Raw genomic sequence first — 16,275 nt, 5'->3', positions numbered from 1 at the left:
CAGTTACACAGGAATGAGATAGTGAGAACAAGAAAAAAAGTGTGAACTCTGTTGCTTGAGTATTTGAACTTTTTCTATTGTAGAAATCTACAGACTGTGAAAATCTTGACTGATAAGTTTGTATTCAATCATGGATTAAGGAAATACATTTTTCTTACTTAGAGCCAAGAGACTGAAAGAAGCCTATATTTTAGGTCTCTAACAAAATCTTACAGCACTATGTTTCAAACCAAGCTGAATAAAATATTCATTATTATTTGCCAAAGAACGTTTTATTCCCTCGTAGTTCTGCTTTCTCTTTTCCCTCTTAGTTTCCCTTTGTGCTTGAGAAGTTACAGTTCTATTTGGTATATTCTCATATGTACCATGCAGCACTATACATGACAGTAATTAAATAAAAATAAAGAGTAAGCAAACATTACTTTAAAAAGGCAGAACCAAAACCAAAGCTTCAATGGTATTAGAGCTGGAAAAAACACTACTTCCAATTCCCTAGCAATGAAACAACAATTCCCCAGTAACAATACAGCAGACAAACATTTACCAGTAAAACTGGGCAATAGCTGTAAAAATACAACAATTACAAAGATGTATTCCTTTACATATGCTAAATGTATGAAAAAAAAAAAAAAAAAAAAAAAACAACCTGATATCTTCCTTTCTTTGCATCTCTAGTCAGCTCTGGTTTTTCTCCAGATAGGTCTGCATGCTTTTTTGGGATGTAAAAATCAAGGAAAGTTACGATTCTAATTTAATAATCTGGTAGAATTTGAGTTGATCTCGTCTACTTTATCTTCAAGGAGTTTAAGGGTTTGATGCACTGGTCTGGCTCTAAATGTAGACACAAAAGTCTGAAACAGTTTACTGGCACAGTTAGTTTTTAAAGAAATGAATAGTTGCTCCCATTCTAAAACAATTATTTAAATAGTTCTCCTTCATCTTTTATTTCCCTACATGTGGAATTTAACCTCTTTTGCACACAATGCAGAGCAGCATGACTAACTGATATAATGTATAGGAAGTGACTTGTGGAGCTAAAGCAAACAGTTGATGTGCTTACAAGATAAGTGTCAGCTTGCGGAAATAGCAAATAACAATGACACAATTCCCTCCTCTCAAAGTATGTGCACGGTGCAAAGACCTGCTGCTAATTTTCACTCAGCAAGGGGGGATGCCATTGGCCTTTTGTTACACAGAGAAGCCAGTGATGTCATTTGGCTTTGTGCTGCAGACTCTGCTGCCTACCAGCTTGCAAGAAGATTTTTCCCAGCTAAAAGTAGCACTCTGCTGGGCAGAATTAAATAATTCCACATGAACCATTCCTCCAGGCTCTTATTTTGTTTATATGTATCAGAATCTATGGTTGAATGAAGTATTCTATGGAGTAAAATATCATTGGCATCAACATGGGTTTTGCACTCTTTGGACTAATTCTCTTTTTCCTTTACCAGTAAATGCCCTTATTAGGCATGGAAAAATGTGCCTTAGGTTTTACTTTTTAAAGCAGACCCAGGTATCTTGATAGTCCAATTTGCTTTATACAACAATTTTAGATCAAAACATGCTTTGCATCAAAACATAAGAGTATCACTTCCAACAGAACAAAATTAGGCCTAGACAAAAAAATGTTTTCCTAACTTTTATTTTATTTTTCACTTGAAAGCAATTTATTTTAACACTTCCTGAGAGGCAGCAAAATGCAGACTTTGTAGCAAAGTCAAGGACAGAAAGGAAAGGCTTTTTCTGAGTGAGCATTTGTTCTTTTTTAAAGGGGATCAGCATAAACTTTACTCACACTGGCTTTTTCTATTCCAGAATTTCCAGTTCAGCTTTCATGGAGGTTGTCAGAGGGTTCCCCATTTCCAGGGAACAACAATGAAATACAGTAATTGGATGTGGCAGTACTACTCTGTGAGTTTATCCTAACTTGTCACTGCTGGCTACTGTTTCCCCTCATTAATTCCATCACACTGGCTGGTGGCCACTGGTTTGACATGCCCTGTCTGAGCAGAAATTGCTGTTCTTCTCTCAGTGGCCAGTCCCTCATTCCTTGCACACTTGGGCAGTTCTGCTGCAATCAGCAGGATTGCTCATCTGCATCAGAGCTGGCAGGACCTGCCTGAGGATCCTTTAATAAGCCAACACGAAATAAGGGAGCATGTGGTAACTGAGCTCATGTCATTAGTTTGCATTGTCAGCTCTGTACAGGGTAATAGCATCTGTGGAACTCCCCGTAGCCAGAAAATTGCATCCAGCCAACAATGATCACAAAAAGAAGAGCTGCCATGGAAAGGTGACAAGGACATGACCAAGAGAAGAAAAAAATAGACTAAACACATACTGGAAAATCCATGCTAATTCCTACTATACTGTTGATTTACTGAATAGCAAAATTCTTTGAAAATTGCCATCAGAAGTTTTATTGGGAGAAATCGAATTAGATGGCAGATCTGAAGAAATGCAGATCAGCAGAAAACAGGACTAAACCATTCAGGGCTGTCAGACTGCAAAGCCTGTTAACATCCACTTGCCCAAACACTCCTGGAACATCACTAGCTCACATAGTCACATAAACAGATAACCCCAGAAGCAACATTGTCTTATCACCTTACACATCACTCTTAGACAAAAAGGAGGGCAGCAAGATTTAGACCATCCCTAAAGAGCAACAGGCTCTGGGGGGGGGCAGTTTGAATTAAATCTTTACCTTGAGATCCTTACTAAACATCATTGATAAAACTGGTACCAAGCATATCAATATTAGTCATAATTTATACATGTATAAATGTAAACATGGATCTGTTAAATATTAAGGATAATTAGTAACTTTATAATACTAATATATGCATATGTATATTGTTTGATAAAATTTTAAATTCTCTTTGATAAACCCCTGAAATTTAACTTATTATCTTAAAAAACAGGCAAGACTTTGTCTGGCCATTCAAATTATAATGATTGTTTTCAATTATGAAATCTGTTAAGCTTTAATTATCAATTTAAATAATATTTGAGCATGTGTGGCTAATTCACAGATTCTTCTGATTCTTCAACTGAACAACAAGTTGATTTTTGGTCTGCAATGTAAATGATCACATCTTTGTAGTTTTTTGTATTCACCTCTAGAAGAAACTGCATTTCAATGGTGGGTGAAACAGTGATTCCTCTGTGAACTATAAAGCACCTAAAAAGCAATGAGCTGCAAAAGGGTTACAGTTACTTGAAAACAGAAACTTAAGGGAGGAGATTTTCTCATCCCATAATCTCCTTGAGTCTGTTGTTAGCACCTTTCTCTGGTTCTAAACCAGTAGGAAATATTGTATTTCTAAAACAGCTTATGTTCCTTTTCTTCTCTGTATTTCATCTTTTTTTTTTAACTGTTACCCTAAAATTATATATAATACCAAATATTAGCAGATTTCTGTCCAGCTGAGATTATCAGTCATCTCAGAATAAGCCCTTCAGTGGGAACCACAAGTCCAATGTTATCCACAGAAGTTTGGTGCTGCTGAAAACCTGCTGCCTGCCTTGCAGGAAATCCACTCCCTTTGACATCCCAGGTTCTAGGAATCTGCTAACCATCGAGGCTGCAAGGATTCTTCAGGGCTGAAGGAAAATCTGCAAGCCATTTTCCTAACCTGGTGAGCCAGGTCAGTAAGACAATAAAAGAAAAAAGGAAAGAAACTAAAATAAATAGCTTTTGACATCCAGTGCCATAAAAGTAAAATATTTTAAAACTTGGCATCATATAGAAGTTAGCTAATTATAGTGGCGCCATTCACGATGATATAATTAACTGTATGTCTGCATTTCTATTATAAACTCCTATTTTCAGAGGTTTATGATACAGCCTTAAAAATTTGCTCTGGCCAGAGACTTGGCATGCTAAATCTCACCCTGAAAGCAACTTTTTCCCTCCAAAACTGAAGAAGAAAAACCTGCTGATTTTTGTGGTAGTTTTTTCTTTTTTGTTGTTGTTGGGTTTTGTTTTAGAGCTTATAATAAGGTAATCAAATTAACCACACTGAAATAGTGCCTCTTATGTACTCAAAGACTTTGGGGGTATTAAAACACAAATTTTGACCTATGTTGTGTGATTTAGTGACAAAAAGCCCCGCCCTCAGCTCATTTCTGGAAATGCTACTGTGCTGCACAAAGTCTAGGCCAAGGACATGTCCAAAAATTACACACTTCTAACAAGGACCTGCTGTTAGAACAACTCCTGCACTTAAAACATCCTGACATGCCCTCACTCCCAACTGGCTCTTCTTTTTCTCCTGAAAGCTGTAGGGCTGCCTAAAAGCTGATCTTACAGGAATGGAATTGAGGTCCCTTTCTTGCATTCAGCAAACCTAGCAGTGATTCCTTCCTTCCCTGCAACAGGCAAAAACCACAGGTTACCTGGAAGTGGGCAGGTCAAACACAAACACAAAGTGCCAGGGCTGTCTGCAGGACAGGGAGCTTTTCAGGTGCAGTGTCCCTTTACTGGGACAGTCCCTCCTGGGCCGATGAACTGCTCTGAAGTGGGGTGGTTCTCTGAATGACCTTGGGGTGGACATTTGGTGACTCTTCCAATGTACACATTATCTCCCTGAGATAAACACACTGAAACTGAGCTGTTATATAATGAAAGTCTACAGAGATATACAGAAACTTGGTGTTTAGCCTGAGATGAATAACCAGAGAATTTACCATGATTAAAGGGAACACAACTCTGAGATGTGCAGCTAAGGAATAAAATACTCTCTACATCTGCTTCAAAGTACTTATTCAAAACTACCAGGTTTTTTAAGATCTACTTAAAATTTAAATTGGTTTTGTTTACTTATGTACACTTCTAACAGAATCCCTTAGGTCAAAAATTGGCTCCATCACTAAAATCCTAATTGCCAAAACTGTGTACTAAAAACTTCCCTGCAATCTAGAGAAAGTAGTTTCCTTCCCTTGTTGCCACTTTGGAATGTTCTGTTCTTACTAGTCTGCTGCTTTTCTTCAGCCTGGAGAAGATACTGTTGGTTCCTCCCTCTCAGAATTCCTTATGCAGATTTGTTTAGAGCCAAAGTATTTGGAAATCCAAAGGAGAGTTTTAATTGCCTTATCAGCCAGACTGGTGGACTCCTAGTCCCAATGGTACACAAAAAGGTAGTTCTTTCCTTTGTCTGTTGAGCCGGTTGTTCTTCCCTCAGAGTTCCCTCATTTGGGACATTGCTTTTAATCCAACAGAATATGAAGAGACACTTTGTTTTCTTCGCAACAAAGGGGTGAAGCACTACAATTCCTCATCTTGCTGTCCCCCCAAATACACAACCCCATTTTGTTTAGACAAGGTTTCTGCAACCTTTGCCTGCATAACTATATTACACGGCTGAAAGTTTCCTTCACAGAAAATACTCTTCAAATAATTTCGAGATTAAAAATTATACTGGCACTCTCCAGGAGGCCGAACATCATTTTTGATGCCACATGTACATTCTGTACTAACTCCAGTGGTGGTGGTTCCTCTACTGTGTCTCTTTCTCTCTATTTCAGGATACAAGGTCTTAGGAAAAAAAGGCAAAGCCATCATTGTAGCACAAAAACACAGAAAGCACAAGAAGTCTGGAAGTAACACCATGCAAATTTCATCCTTGACTAGAAAAGCTAAGGAGTAAATAAAATTTTAAAAAATCATATTATATCTTACTGTTTATAGTAACTATAATACAGCTGAGAGCACGTTCCTAAGAGCAAACCATGCTTAAACATTTGGAAAAGTTAGTGTGGCTAGAGCCCAGGTATCTGGTGACAGCATTCATGATGGAGTTGCTAGAATTCATAAACACAAGTGCAGCCAAAGCTCTGACTACACTGGGGACTCTTGCCAAGGCAGAGAAGATTTCCTTCCCTTGCTGGTAAGGTTATGGAGGGAATATAAACTGTGTTTGCATGGGAATCACTGTGATTCCTCAGGATATCAAGGGGGCCCACGCCAGAGCTTTTCTCTCTTGGGCTACTGAGGTTGCACATCCTCCCCAAGCCAGCCTGTGCAGGTCACGTGCTGGGCACAGGCTGAACACTGCCCACCAGGCTGGCACAGCACAGCTTCCTACAGGACAGCACAGGTATCTAAGATGGCCCAGATATCTAAAAACAGTTAAAGGATATGCTGCCCTATAGGGTCATAGTCAAGCCCATATTGTAGACTTAATCTGAGGGTGCTCCAGGTGTGGAAGCCCTGCACAGTCACAGGTGTTCCCTGGGTGTGTCTGTGCTTGAGGTAGACCTGCTGCAGTGCTTCCAGCACCAGGAGAACCCCGTGCCAGGGGGATTTATCAAACACAAATGACCAAAAGAACCTGAATTCAAACTGACCTCACAGTCACCATGGACATAACTACCACCAACTGCTTTACTGTCCTCGCCAAGGGATCCATAAATGAGGGTGATGAAGGATTAGATTCTGTCCCTAATTAAGCAATGTATATTGGAGCAGGTCCTCTAAAGTGAATGTAGTTGCACTGTATTGATTTTGGTGTAAATGGAATCAGAATCTGACTATTTGCAATGTAGCACAGTAAAAGACTAAATTAAGTATTGAATAAGCACCAAGCCTCCTAGAATTATTTCAGTGACTGTCTAACCTACAAATGACCGGGCCAAGTACTATTTTTCAGACATTAATGCAAACACATAACAGGCAACAAAAAACAGTCAACAGTAAAAATCTGTAGGGAAGATAACTCTCTCCTCCTTTGTCTGAATTATTTCTCTTCCACTGTGATTTTATCTTCACTGCATGCTACTTTTATAAAAAACATTTTGTAAACCATGTATTATTAAATGGAACAGATGAAAGGGTATTTATATGAATTGTATTTGCATTTCTGCATGAGTTTGATATGTAATTGCAAGCTTATCCGAACTACTGATAATTATATTTTAAATACAATTAGAGTTTAAACAGATATGCCAGGAACACTTTCACAATGTTTTTTCAGACAAAAATGCCAATACATTAAAAATTCAAAAGCCCAAAAATCAAATCTGGTCAAACAAGGAGGAAAAAGCAGAAGAGAGGTAAGGAAATGAGAAGAACATATCTTCAAATGAGAAAATTCCCTTTTCCATTCAGATTTTCAAAAGGGGAGATTAAATTGACTTTATAACATTGAAAGTCTTCAAATGAAACTGGTATGTCTCAATAGACTCAGTCCAAATTTCTGGGAGATTTTACATTTGAATAATATTTAAATTAGCTTTTCATCTAGGAAAAATATTAAATCTTGAAAACTCTCCTGAGTTAGGGCAATCATAGTGTGCCCAGCAGTACTGCTAATCAGCTGCTCAGAACATCAATGTCACCTTGCATTGCAGCACCAGCAGTGGTCCATGCCTGAAGGGTTTTCTCAATACTTGAACAATAGCTGGGATGTTTGGGTAGCATTTCTATTTTAAAGAAAACAGGGTGAGGTTTTTTTAAAGCAAGATTATTTTTTCCCTCAAAACTTTTACAAATCTAGACCTTCTCTTTAATATAAATACTTTAATTGACAATATCACTATGATGTAGTCCTAATCTAGAACTTTCCTCCTTTTTCTATGCTTCAGAAACTTTAGTAATTGTTCTTGTTAAAAGAATATAATGAATAGATTAATCTTAGCAAAGTGGTTTAGTTTTCTGGAGTGAGATTTTGTTAAGTAACATTCAAAGCTAATATAGACATGAAATCAATAAAATTAGATAATTTAAAATTGAAATTTTTTTTCTGAACGAGATTTTAACATAAAATATAAGAACTTGTCTTAAAATGAATATCCAAGATACTTCCTGTGGAGATTTCAGAACATAGAAGATTTTTCAGATTTTCCGTTCTGAGAAAATTCTTCTTTATTGCAAGCCCTGTTGAAAAGTCACTGATTTCCCACAGGATGCAAAAATGAGTCTAATTTTTTTTGAGTAAGGGTCTGTGGTAAGATATTCTTCTCTGTGACCACTGGTGCTGCCCTGCCCCAGTACTGTAAAATTTTTTGTGTGAAGAGCTGTCAGGGTGTCTCCTCAGGGAAATCAATAATTTGGGAGGTTTTTTTCCTGATCCTTTATTTCCATATGCCATGGAAAGAAATAAGGAAATAACAAATTCTATGATTCTTTAAAATCCAGTGGCTTGGCTGTAGCGGGCATTACCTGAAGGCATTACCTTCTCACGCTTTAATTGAACAGCCACTCTATTTGATTTACATAATGCTCAGTTAAAATGACAAGCAGAGCTTAGCATTGCTGCCTGCAGCCTCCAGCCGAGGCTGTCCCGAGTGCCTTTGCAGTCACACCCACGGACAGGGCAGCAGCTGCTCCAAACGTGTCCCCTCTGCTGCCAAAGGGACACCCACGCGGGGCGGGGCTGGGCAGGGCTGGGCTGCTCCGCCCTGGGCCCGGCTGGGGCAGGGACACATCACCCCCCAGCTGGGTTTGGGCTTAGCCTGTGCCTGTCTGTAGGAAAATGGCCCTGATTGCTGTGCCCAGGTGTCACCGGGGCAGCAGCAGCGGCCTCTGGAAGCCTTTGTGGGGTGATGATGCCAAGATGATTTTTTGCCTTTTATATACCTTTTATGTAGCCTTAGTACTCCTAGCATGCATACTTGTAATTCCTTAAGTCTGATAACTTGGCATAGTCCTGGTATTCTGTTAGGCCAGGAGACCAAACATCTAGAAGGAGGCCAGAAAACCCTGCATTATCTTAAGAAATCAAGGTCCTCTCTAGAGCATATCATGTAAACAGGAGTTTGGCCCCATCCTCAGATGGGGGGATATCACACCATCCATCCAGGCCTCCACTGGGGCACTCTTGTTAGATCTGCTAATTTGTGAGGTCTATAAATTGTACACCCAGTCTGTTGGGGGTGTGCATTGTGGCACATCCCACCTTGGCCAAACAGTGCACCACAAGGATCCTCATTAAAACACCAAGGTAAAAATCCCTTATCCCTTAACTGTGGCTGGCTCTGAATTTTTTAAGGCCAGGAAAAGGCATCAGTGAAGTTGCAGAGCACTCAGGGCTGCTCGGGTGCCTGGGGACCTGCCTTGCAGGGACCCTGCCAGTCCCCAGCCAGACACACATGGTGCTGACAGTGCTGTTGTGCTCCCATGTACAGCCTGCTCCTCCTCCCTAGTGGCCATCTGCCATGGAAAGCAGCATTTGACACTAAAAAGATGTCACCTTGTCATCACGTCATCCCTGCAAGGCGGGTTCAGGCACCTAGCCTAGGCTCGGGTCACAGGGGCAAACATTAGGGGCATAAATTTGCTACTTACTCAGAGAAGAGAAGGGTGTGTGCAATTCAGAGTACCTAAATTTGGGGCCTGAATAGCACAACACACCAAAGGAGCAGTTTGCCTCCATACACCCTGTTCTTTGAATCTCTGCAGTGTTTAAACTGCAGAGCTGGCTACTTTCAAAACCAAATGTTGAATTAAAAAGCTGACATTACATTATGGGCATTTAAGCTTATTATCAGTGTTAGGTAGTTGCATAGGTCTGGGCCAAGAATACACAGATTAGTTTTCTTTGCATCATTTACAAACACTTTAAGAATATTTTTTACCACAGCATTTAATTTTATTTTGAACCACAATTATTATAGCCTTACTCTAAAAAAATCATAGTGCATAGATGCATATGATGAGCTCCCAAATCAAAATTCAAGCAATTTAGAAATTAAAACTTATTAAAGAGCCAGCATTTAGAGTATTATTGAGGTTCTGTTCTTATTTCATACTACTTTAGCATCCTGGCTTGGCAAAAGGATCCAGTCAGTTCAGTAGAAATCAGTATAATGATCCCAATATTAACAAAAATGAACAACAGGGAATATAATTTAGAGGTAGTACCTGTCAATTTTGAAAGACCAGCTTTTGGCTTATGTGCACTCCTGCTGTGTGTACGTGGGAAAGAGCTTCTTTCATGTATTTCCAGATCAGTTAGAAGTATCTCCCAATGCAGCTAAGAGATAACGAGCCCAAGTCTGCTCTGACTGCTGTCTCACAGACAGGACAGGACATCTCTCTGCACATCACGGACTTTCTGGAGAATCCTCAGCTCCCAGGGGATAAACAGAAAAGCAGTCAGAGCAAACAGCTTTACCTATAGGCCTACAGCTAAGGCTGTAGTGTATTAATGGTTGCCACAGAAAATACAAAACTGATTATCTGCCATGAAATGAGAGGGCTGATTCTCCCCAGCTGTACACACTCCTGGCAGTGTAAAGAATCTGCCTCTTGCCTTTGCTCTCTGATCACACAAGGGAAATCTGCCTTACCTTTCTCCTCTTCATCCTCTTTATCACAACCATGACCGAGACTGGATAAATGATCAAGGCAAAAAGGTGCAAAGAGATTTAACACCTGGCTGACCTTGGCCATACTGACACACACCAATATGACTGCACAAACAGGAGAGTGCTGTGCTTGCTTCATCAATAAACAAATCACTTCTAGCAGCTACAATTCCACCAGTACTGCTGGCAGGTAGATTTTTGTCCTGAGAAACTCTATTAAATAAACTCCAAATGATACAACTGACAAAGTCAATAGGGTTTTATAGGAATGACTCAGATAATCTGCTCCTTTTAGTGGCTGTAATGGGAAATATTCACTTCTTGGTACTATCCTTTTGTGTTCTACAACAGGAATAGAGGTTTTTGTAAAATTTTCCTCAGGTTTGCCATAGGATTTAGAATATTGTTACTATGTAAAAATTGTTGCTATCTGTGTCAAAAATTTAAAATTGCCTCCAACATTTGTCACTTAGCAGTACTTTTAATGACTGTGTTAGTATCTGACATTTGGTCCAGTGTATACTGCACCACTGAGATTCTGCACAGATTGCAAGTAACAGATGTCACACAAATGCATGTGTCACACAGATCACACCAGTGACAAAACAGACATGGATATTAAGCATTTTAAATTTGTCTTGCTCACCTATTTTTAAAAGTTTTCATCGACCAACCCTATTTCAGCCCTCCAATCTACATAGATCCAGATCATCTATGGCTTTAATTCAGAAGTTTGGAAATGCAGAGATCACAGCAAAACCCAACCATGTCCTGCCTTGCTTATGCAGAATGAGTGTTCTCTACTTAAAGGCAACTTTTGTTAGGCATACACTTTGAGTTTATCAGAGACAAGTAATATTAAATAGTCACATATTAGACTCTGTTTTGTTTATAAGTGTTCATAAAGGGAAGAGGAAGAAAAAGTAGCAGTTTAATATAATTCTACCATTAGGTATATGGATGCAAAGCTAAAGAGGCTCAGGCAAAATCAGCAGAGATCTCCAGATACAATGCCATGGCTGACAACTGCATTTGGCTCAGTTGCTTGCAAAGCTCAGCAGTGGCTATCATCCTTATTCAGTCACACCAGCACAGCGAGCAGCACTTTGGAAAGAAGAGGATAACTCCTTAGTGGCACATCTGTTAGGTGTAGATGGCATTCATCTGAGTAGCTTTGCCAATGGATGACATGCCAAGTCCTTTATGCTAAAAGGCTTGTGCTTGATGTTAATCATTCGCTCTCTGCCAGTTAACATGTTTATCCTTCTAGGAAATACTTTGATCTATACTGGCACTTGAAATATAGCAACCAATTTTACTAGACTGGAAATGAACAAACAAGATCTTGTGTGAATTGCCAAATGGCACAGCAAAATGCAGGATGCACGTTACAAAGGGTTGCTTAGCAACTAGAAAAGGCCATGCACTCCATTTCACTATTTTGGTTTGAAATAGAAAATAAATGGCCTTATAATTGTTTGAAATACACAGAGAGCGAGAACATAATACTGCTCTAGAGAAATCTATTTGTGAGGAGTGTGTGTCATGGGAGACAGAGAGACTCTGAACTCAACATTCAATAGGTAAGTGAAGGAGAAACTGCCTTTCAGATATTTTGCCTTAAAATGTAAATGTAATGGTAGTTTAAGTTCAGTGCATGTATTCTGCTATTCAACCAGGATTTAAAACAATTGTTTATTTTTACCTTTCATCTTTGAATGTTAAGAGGGTTAGGGTTTTTTGCAAAGAACACTATTAGCTCATCTTCCATTTGCATGCAAGGAAGTGGAAGTTTAGAGCAGTTGGTACTTTACCCATGCAAGTTGCCAAGCTGTGACAACATCACAGGCATCCTGAATCTAAGCAGGCTTAAAAAAAACAAACCAACTTCTGCATAACATATCCTCCTTCCTCCCTCTTACACAGCTCCCCCCATGCCTGGCAGCCAGTCTTAGATAGACAGATATAAATAATTGCCTAGCAATACTTCATACAGGAAAAAGAGAGGTCTCTAAAACTCCAAGCCTCCCATACTTTGAAGCAGCTTCTTTATTTTGCAATATGAGACACTGAGGCAGAGATTAAAGTGATTCTTGAAAATCACATGGGAAGACTTTTGGGATATGAGAGCAGAGTGTGGACACCTGACATTTATCTTAGAGGTACAGTCCTCTCCTCTTCTACCAGTATTCTTTTTATACAGGGATCTAAAGCAGGTATGAGCTGATATTCCTTGGCCATTAAAGTCCCCTTGCAAAAACCATCTCTGTGCCAGCTCCCAGCCCAGGCAGTCCTGGTGCTGAAGCCAGTCCCACTGCAGCTGCAGGAACCTGCCTAACTCGCTGGGAGTAGAGCAGAAGAGCTCTGGGGCTCAGACCTCTGTGGCAGCATGGTACAGCAGGGTGAGCTGAGCACAAAGGGGCAGCCACTGTCAGGAGGTGTCAGCTCCTTAATCTATGTAACATGTAAGCTGCAGCCAACAGCCTCCTGCACAATACCAGTGTGTCTGCTGAAAATGGCATTGCCCATAATTGCATTGTTTGCTTAGAGGGGACCCGAGATCCGGATCAAGTTCAACAAGATCTGTGTCATTCTAGTTAGTGCTGTTTTTCAAGCACACCCCTTCAGTGAACAGAAAGCCCTCTGAATCCATGACCAGACTTTCAGGGCCAGATAACTGACTGTTTCGGTTTCTTTCAAGTTGTATCACAGTAGACACACACAGTATCCTGGATACTGGACAGATTTAAAAGTGGGAAGAAAAGGTTCCAGCACACTGGCTTTAAAAGAGAGAACAAAGTAAGTGAGGATCAGAGGGAGGAAGGCGATCGCTATGACACTAAGACAATTAATCACTGCCAGATGTTAAGGGTCACACAGCACTGCATGCTGGGAAGATCAGCAGGGGTTCTTGGACAGGGAATAGAGGGAAAAAATAACCTGTCATGTCAGTGAACTAGTCAGGGGTTTAGGGTTCCTGTCATTTAACTATTAGTGTGCTCTTAATAAAATGACAATGCATTGAAGAAGGGGAGGAAGATAGGGCAGTTGGCAGAAAAGAGGGAGTGACAGCTTAATAATCCCTGTCTGTCAAAAGCACTAAAAATACCGTCCCAAATTCAACGTTCTTACTTTTGTAATGAACGCGCCAGGGTTCCTGTTTGATTAATAGAACACTTGTTGACTGACAAGGACAAATGTGCACATGGTCTGAACACAGCCCTGTGCATAAATAATTTAAATTGCATTATGGCCAGAGCTCAGCTTGCACTGGGGGTTCTATGATAAACCCCTGTGTTTCAGCAGTTCATAACTTGGCCTTAAAAGAAAAGCTCAGGCATCTTGAGCCTAAAGTTGGACTGAGGAGGCTGGTTGGTTTCTTTGAAGTATGAAAAAGAAACCAGTGCCCTCTGGAAATCACAAACCTTTGTTGGTGCAGTGATGGTGGTGTCTCTGTTGGCTCCAGTTGTGTATCTCTCACATTACAGCAAAAAGAAGATGCCTTTACACTGAATGATGCAAACAAGTTCATGTTCATGCTAATGCCCACTCACCCCCATTAACAGCAACGTTAACAACAGTGGTATATAGTCACCACAAAAATGGGGGAATGCTTGCTTGGAACTTTGGGAATAATTTTCAAAGGGAAGAGTTTAGACCGTTTTGTAAATGGATACTTAGTTGCAAATATTTCCTGCATCCTTTTGGGAGATGAATTTTGTTCAGTTAAACTGTTATCTGACAATGCCCTTTTCCATTAAAAAATTGGCTTTTACGTCAAAAAGGAACATTTTCCACCAAAACTGGCACATCTTTCTCTTCTTAAAACAATGCTTAAGAGCTCGCATATTTATGGTGTAATTATTTCTCACCCCTGAGACCCCAAACACAAACCTAATGGAAGGAACAGACAATTAGGACACTTGTAGATGTATTGAGTATCTCAGGTAAGACATAACTTCAAAATTTTTTTCAATCCTGTACAGGTATGACTGAATTCCCATATATCAGTCAGAATGCATTTTTCTCAACATTTTACTCACCTGATGTGAACATGCAAATATTTGGCTGTTTTGCCATTTTTTCCCTGTCAAATCAGAATACCTCTTTAAGTCATTATTCAGGTAGTAAATCAGCAATGCTTGTTTAAACAGTTCATCACAATATGATCAGAATGGAACAATAACCAAAATTAATATATTATCAGATTACAAACTACAACAGAAGTTCCCCAAAGAGTACACATATTTTGTAGAGCTGCACTTTCTTTTCAATTTGTTTGGTCTTGTATTCTATCAGATGATTTTGGTGGCCTGAATTTGAACTTGGAGAAATGCTGCTGAGCGCATTCAACTTTCTTAGTACCATAAAAGTTGAGATTTCTTTGATCCCCTTGAGTAGGCTTAGCTTTGCAGAATCAGGCTCTCAAGGCTTAAGAAAACAAGCATTTGTTTGTTGAATTTTTCTGAGTATTTTTTCCCAGATATTGTTTGGGGGTTTCTTTCCCAATTTATAATATGAACTACATAAATAGCAAATTTATATATATTACATTCTACAAACATATAGAACTGCTTATTTGTCCTCTTCCATATTAGATAATATTAAGAACTACATAGGTAGTCCTCAAAATTGAACCATTTTTGACTAAGTAAGTCTCCTTCAATCATTTTAAGTCATTGCTTAATTAATTTTCTCGGCATGCTAGTTGGAGTTTCAAATAGTTCTTACAAATCTCCATAGATTAGGCAAGGCTTTTTAGCAACCTCTATGTTGCAGTCAAATTGCACAAGGAAAAGGGATGCACAGTAGCAACTTTTGCAATTTGTTGAAGTGACACAGTCAAGACTTATCATTCCTCTTCCTAGAATTGCCAGTAAAGTTCTTCAGGCAAAATTCGTCTTGTGCTTGAGTTGCCTCTTTTGTAAAACTGTACTGAGCCTTCCCAGTCTTGTTAACCACATGTCCATTCCAGTATTAATGGACATCACAGTGCTGCACTGTTATGGAATGTTTCAGGAGAAAGAAGAGTCGACAGAGAACTCGTGTAACTAACAACACGTGACCCCAGCAAGAACATCCTTCCTCAAAAAACCTGCCAAAGCTGCACTCTGCAGAAGCCAAACCTGGTTTTACACACCCATCTGCCCAGCAATGCTATCTCACTGAGTAACCCCCTCTGAGGTTAATGGAGGAGTTTGAGTGATGCCACACATTAAGAGTTAACTCATAGCAGTTCTTCAGAGCACTAATGCCTTCTTTGTATCAGCATTGATAGATCACAGCAGACAGAGTAGCTCTGCTGCACAGAACACAAAAACAAGCCCAGGAACTTGCTGTTTAAGCTCCCCATCCCTGAGTATAGTTTCCTCTTACCCTTTCTTGCTGCAGTTCACTGGGGTAACAAAGACAAGAGATGGTTGCTGCTACTTTGCAAGGCTTCTGTTTGCTGGTGGCCCATGATACTGTGTCACTGCAATTGTACTTCAAGGTGCAATGAGGGTTGAGATGAAGCCACCTGAGGTACTGATGCATTGTCTGAATAAAAATGAACAAGCAGAACTGGTTACACAACCACAAGGCACTTTCTTGTAGCATCTTCAACAAGTATTTTTACCATGTGGGACTGTTTTTCAAAAAAGCTAAAAAATGTAAAACAAATGTTGTATAAATCCCAGACAGCTTTTGGGTATTTAATTTACCCCAAGAACTTCCAGCTTATAATGAAAGAACAACTGAAGGTGACCAGACAGACAATACACCACATTGCTACAGCTGTATGCAACCCTGATGTTCCATCAGCTTGGGCTGTATTAGCCACTTCATCATCCTGAGACATCTGGCAAATGACCAATATACTTTAGTGTCCATGTTTTTATGGATATAACAGCTTGAACAAGATTAAAAGTAAAATTTGCACCTTACAGAGATACATGTAATAGTCTGCATAATTGCACATGGATT

Source organism: Haemorhous mexicanus, chromosome 12 (assembly GCF_027477595.1).
Source record: "Haemorhous mexicanus isolate bHaeMex1 chromosome 12, bHaeMex1.pri, whole genome shotgun sequence".
NCBI lineage: Eukaryota > Metazoa > Chordata > Aves > Passeriformes > Fringillidae > Haemorhous > Haemorhous mexicanus.
Note: the sequence above shows the minus strand (reverse complement) of the source record.